Here is a 5,505-nt window from a genome sequence, read left to right on the forward strand (position 1 = left end):
CTCACCGCTGAGCCCGGAGCAGCAGGGCCGGGCCTTCCCATGCCTTCACTCACTTCATTCATCCACTGACCCCCAGAGCAGCCCCAGCCAGGATTTCTTGTGCCTTCCCTCGCTCCACTCATTCACCGGCCCCGCTACCCATTCACAGGTTTCCTGTCTACTTTCCTGCGACAGGCCCCACCTAGACCTATGGGCACAGAGGAGGCCCAGGCCCTGCATCTGGTGCTCTCAGATACACAGCAGGAGCCCAGGCAGATGGGCACAGGGTGAGGGCACCCAGGCCTCTGAAAGCGCCTCCACTTCCCAGAGGTCTCGCCCACTGACTGCCTTCCCACAAGAGGAATTTCATTTATAAACAGAGAAGCCACGTCTCCCTCAGACCTCTCTAAGAACAGCACCCTATCTCCCAGCCCGGGCCTCAGACACTTAGACCCTCCCATCAATGGAAAAGGCAGACTTGATAAGCCAGGGAGAGGGGGCTAAACGTGGAATCCTAAGAAGAAATGCATGTTAAAAATGAAATAGACAATGGGGCTGGGTATGGTGGCTCATGCCTGTAATCCCAGCACTTTGAGGCCAAGGTGGGCGGATCACCTGAGGTCAAGAGTTCGAGACCAGCCTTGGCAACATGGTGAAACCTCCTCTCCAATAAAAATACAAAAATTAGCTGGGCACTGTGGTGCACGCCTATAATCCCAGCTACTCAGGAGGCTGAGGCAGGAGAATCACTTAAGCCTGGGAGGTGGAGGTTGCAGTGAGCCGAGATCACGCCATTGCACCCCAGCCTGGGTGACAGAGCCAGAGTCCATCACAAGAAAAAAAAAAAAAGAAAGAAAGAAACAGACAATGGGAAAAAAATCATGACTTCAGTTGCCAAACCGGGTAGTCTACATTTTCATTAAGTATCCACAGCAAGGTCCAGCCTCTTACAGCAACCACAAACCCCTCCTGAGAACCACATCCCGAAGCATGCAGAGGCCCGTCTCACCGTGAACGCCCAGCCCAGCCCCTGAGGCGTCTCCCTCCCAACAGTGACAGTGTGCCCTCCAGGGCAGCTGGGACCCCACCCCACAAGAGCACACGCTCCTCCTAGCTTCCTACCAGGAGCACAGAGTTAGAGGGGACCCCTGCCCTCTCCTCGTCCCACAGCCATCAGCACATCACTGCTGTGCTCCCTTCCCCGGCACATGGATTTTTCAAAATTCTAAATAAAATCCAGTAGCTGTGAAAGATTGGGGCACTGCTCTGCCTACCGCAGGCGAAGTGTTTCCCATCAAGCCAAAATTCCAGCTACACACACCATGGCTTTAAAGTTTCATCTTTAAAGTGAGAACGATCACATCACCCAGCTCTAAACAGACAGCCAGTGCCTAGCGCAAGGCACCCAGGCAGGAGGCGGCTGCCCTAGGAAACCTTCCTCCTTTCCAGTTTTGGAGACAGGAGGCACCCACTCGGTTTGAGATGACCCCATCTGAACTTGAAAGTTGCCACCGCAAGACCCACCTGTCCCTCACCCCTCCGATCCCCGTTCCTGAGCCCCACACAGAGCCACTCCTGACCCCAACACAGAGCTGCTGGTCCCTGAGAGCGGTGGCGGCTGCTGTCTGCCTGACCCCTCAGACGCTGCACAGGAGCAATCGTCAGGCTGTGCGACCAAGTACTGCACTGAGGTTGGAATCAGCAGAGATGGCTTCGCCCTCTGGGTCTCGGGCCCTTTGAAATCTGCCACCCAGGAGGGTGACTCCAGCATCCAGTAACTCACCAGTCTGAACCCATCTCATCAACAGGCTCCATGAAATTCCGCCATGAACTAATCAAACTTTGGAACTCTGGTGCCAGATTTATTGAGATTCAATCTCTTGCCTGGATCTAGGGACAAATTCCCATCCTCCTCGCCCAGCCCGAGCCCACCTTGCGCCCCGTTTGGACCCCCGCCTGCCTTTCCTCTCCAGGGTCTCGGCACCTTCAAACCCTCAGCTGCAGTCCCAGGCAGCAGCATGTCCTACCTGAACACACACTAGGCAAACGGGGCGTCCTGGCCGTCGCTGGCCTGCGGGGACACTGCCCCGAGGCGCCTCATGGCTGCTATTTAGAGAGGCGGCAGCAGTCCCAGGCGCAGGGAGAAGCCTCGGCCTGGGCCATCAGACAGCCCAGCAAATCAGGCTGCCCGGCCAGCTGCAGCGTTATCTCCGGGCGGCTTCCTGTCTGCCCTGCGTCCACCAGGGTCCTGCAGAGTGGCCTGTGGGGTGTGGGAACGCCAGGAACTCCCGGAGGCCGGCTTTGGGGAGGGGGCAGGACCTTCCGGGGGAGGCCCCTGTGACTCCCCAACCCAAACACCTCCATCCTGTTTCTTTGTTGGCTTTCTCTTTTTTCATTTTTTGAAAAAACAAGCGTGACTACTGTGGAAGTTCAGAAGAGTGACGCTCATCGCCTGGCACCGACCCGACAGCAGCCCGCAGCCGACCGACTTCCTTCCTCGTTCCTAGGGGACTTCGCTTCAAAAGGCAGTAAGAGCTTGACCACGGCCTGTGGAGACCTGGCCCCAGGTGAGTTGGAAACTCACTCCATGCATTTCAGCTTCATTCAGAGGCAAGTTTCATTTAATGCCAGAAACAAATCTTAGGGGCTGGACAGACCCAGCTTCTGTGCAGCCTGAATCTTGCATATCTTGAGGGATGGTGGAGCCTTCTTTAAGAAAAAAATACATATAAAATTACAAGTGTAAGAAGCTAGGTTCAAAGGTGAATATTGATTTAGACTGAAAAATCATAAAATCAAAATGTAAAAATGGAGAAATTCCACACAAATCATAAAATCCAGGAAAAATAATGGATTCTTTATTTTAAATATATTATTAAAGCTATACATAATGAACCACTTCCTGAAAACACAAACTATACAGCATGCCCAGTGTGAAACAGGTAATTCAATAGCCCTATACCAAGGAAGGGAATTGAATTTGCAATTTAAACACTCCCCAGAAAGACATTTCAAGACCAGATGGATTCACAGGAGAATCTACCAAACATTTAAAGAAAAATTAACACCAATTCTACACATCCTCTTCCAGAAATTAGAAGAGAAGGGAATATTTACCAATTCATTTATAAAGTTGATATTACCCTGATATCACAACCAAAGAGAACAAAAAACTGTAGACCAATAACCCTCATGAATAGAGATGAGAAAATCCTTAATAAAATATTCACAAACAGAATTCAGCAATATAGAAGAAGATTTATAAACTCTGACACGACAGGGTTTCATCCGGGAATGTGAGGCTATGTCACTATTCAGAGCTCCACTGATGCAACCCACCACATTAACAAGCTAACTAAGAAAATCCCATGAGTGTATCACCGCGGCAGAAACAGCATTTGGCATAAGTCAACACCCTTTCATGATAAAAACTCTCAGCTTGATAAAGACCATCTTTCATAAAAACTCTCATATTTGACAAAGTATGATGTTAGCAAAGCCACAGCTGACATCATACTTCGTGGCAAAAACAGAATGTTTCCTTCCTGAGATCAAGACACGGCAAGGATGTCCACTCTCACCTCTTACTCAATGCAGTGCTGAAGTTCTGGGCACAACGGCAGGGCACGAAAAGGAGATAAACAGTGTGTAGATTCAGAAACTGAAATAAAACTGTCCCTTGTTGCAGATGACATGGTTGTCTACTTAGAAAATCCCAGAGTCTACAAAAGACCTCCTGGAAACTATTAAATCAGTGCAACAGGTGACAGGATACAAGGCAGTCATTTTAAAACCAAGTAGCTGGGCACCGTAGCTCACACCTATAATCCCGGCACTTTGGGAGGCTGAGGTGTGCAGATTACCTGCGGTCAGGAGTTCGAGACCAGCCTGACCAACAAGCCAAAACCCTGTCTCTACTAAAAATACAAAAATCAGCCAGGCGTAGTGGTACATGCCTGCAATCCCAGCTACTCAGGAGGCTGAGGCAGGAGAATCGCTTAACTCCAGAAGGCAGAGGTTGCAATGAGTTGAGGTCATGCCATTGCACTCCAGCCTGGGTAACAGAGTGAGACACTGTCTCAAAATAAATAATAAAAATAAACTGTGAAAAACCAAGCAGATTTCTATAAAATGGTAATGAACTCATAGACACTAAAATTCAAAATATTTACAATTGCTTTAAAAAAGGAATACTTAGGTGTAAATCTAACAAAACATATATAGAACTTATATGCTGAAAACTTCAAAATGTTGCTGAAAAGCTCAAAAAAGATCTGAATAAACAGAGAGACACATCATCTTTATAGACTAGGAGACTCGTCCAGGCACGGTGGCTCATGCCTGTAATCCCAGCACTTTGGGAGGCTGAAGTGGGAGGATCCCTTATTTCAGGAGTTCAAGACCAGCTTGGGCAACATGGTGAAACCCTGTCTCTAACAAAAACAATATGAAATTAGCTGGGCCTAGTAGCATGGTCCCAGCTGCTCAGGAGGCTGAGGTGGGAGGATCACCTGAGCCTGGGAAGTGGATGTTGCAGTTAGCTGAGATCGTGCCACTGCACCCCAGCCTGGGTGACGGAGTGGTACCCTGTTTCAAAAATAATAATAATCTAAAAGTATAGTTTAGGAGGCTCAACAGAGTAAAAAAATGTTGATTCTCCCCAAAATTAATACACAGTACAAGCTTAACACAACTTTTTTTTTAATATTTGGACACAACACAATTTCTATCAAAATCATAATAATCTTTGTATATATAGACTATTCTAAAATGTATACAAAAAGAGAAAGGAACTAGAATAGCTGAAACAATTTTGAGAAAGAATAAAGTAGGAGGAATCAGTCTACGCAATTCTAAGACATTATACAGTGGAACTGAACAGAGAGCCCGGAGGTAGATCTTCACCTATACACTCAACTGCTTTTTCACAAGAGTACAAAAGCGACTCAATAGAGGGAAGATGGCGTGTGCCACAAACAGTGCTGCAGCCACGGGACATCTGCATGCAAAAAAGATAATCCCAATATAACTATCACACAAAAGCTATCTCAAAACAGATCGTGGGCTTCAACACAAAACGTAAAGTTGCAAAACTTTTAGAAAAAAGCAGAGAAAAAAATTCTTAAGATCTAAGGCTCAGCAAACCATCCTTTGATATTCTAACATCAAAGTACAATCTCCAAAAGCAATAACTGATAAATTGAACTTCATCAAAATTAAAACCTTTTGCTCTGCAAAAGATCCCATTAAGAAGATGCAAAGACAAGCTACAGGATGGGGGGAAGCTTAGTTTTTAAAAACTGCCTGACAGCCCTTATATTTTTGTTTTTGTTGACAGAGTCTCACTCTGTTGCCCAGGCTGGAGTGCAGTGGCACGATCTCGGCTCACTACAACCTCCACCTCCTAGGTTCAAGCAATTCTCATGCCTCAGCCTCCTGAGTAGCTGGAATTACAGGCGCCTGCCATCACTACTGGCTAATTTTTGTATTTTTAGTAGAGACGAGGTTTCACCATGTTGGCCAGGC

The 5,505-nt window shown here is 47.5% G+C and overlaps 1 protein-coding gene across 2 annotated transcripts in view; it reads right to left on the reverse strand.

Moving 5' to 3' along the window:
• The window catches only part of COLEC11 (collectin subfamily member 11), a 47,585-nt gene extending 45,233 nt beyond the window's left edge, over positions 1-2,352 (reverse strand). Inside the window, exon 1 of one of the 2 annotated variants that reach the window (XM_032294234.1) lies at positions 2,007-2,352. The gene's annotated coding sequence lies outside the window, so the exon portion shown is untranslated. The remainder of the gene's footprint in view (positions 1-2,006) is intronic. The other variant, XM_032294235.1, reaches the window with a different exon arrangement.
• Between the last annotated feature and the right edge of the window lie 3,153 nt (positions 2,353-5,505).

This window comes from Sapajus apella, unplaced genomic scaffold (genome assembly GCF_009761245.1).
Source record: "Sapajus apella isolate SASKATOON/1434 unplaced genomic scaffold, GSC_monkey_1.0 scaffold31, whole genome shotgun sequence".
Lineage (NCBI taxonomy): Eukaryota > Metazoa > Chordata > Mammalia > Primates > Cebidae > Sapajus > Sapajus apella.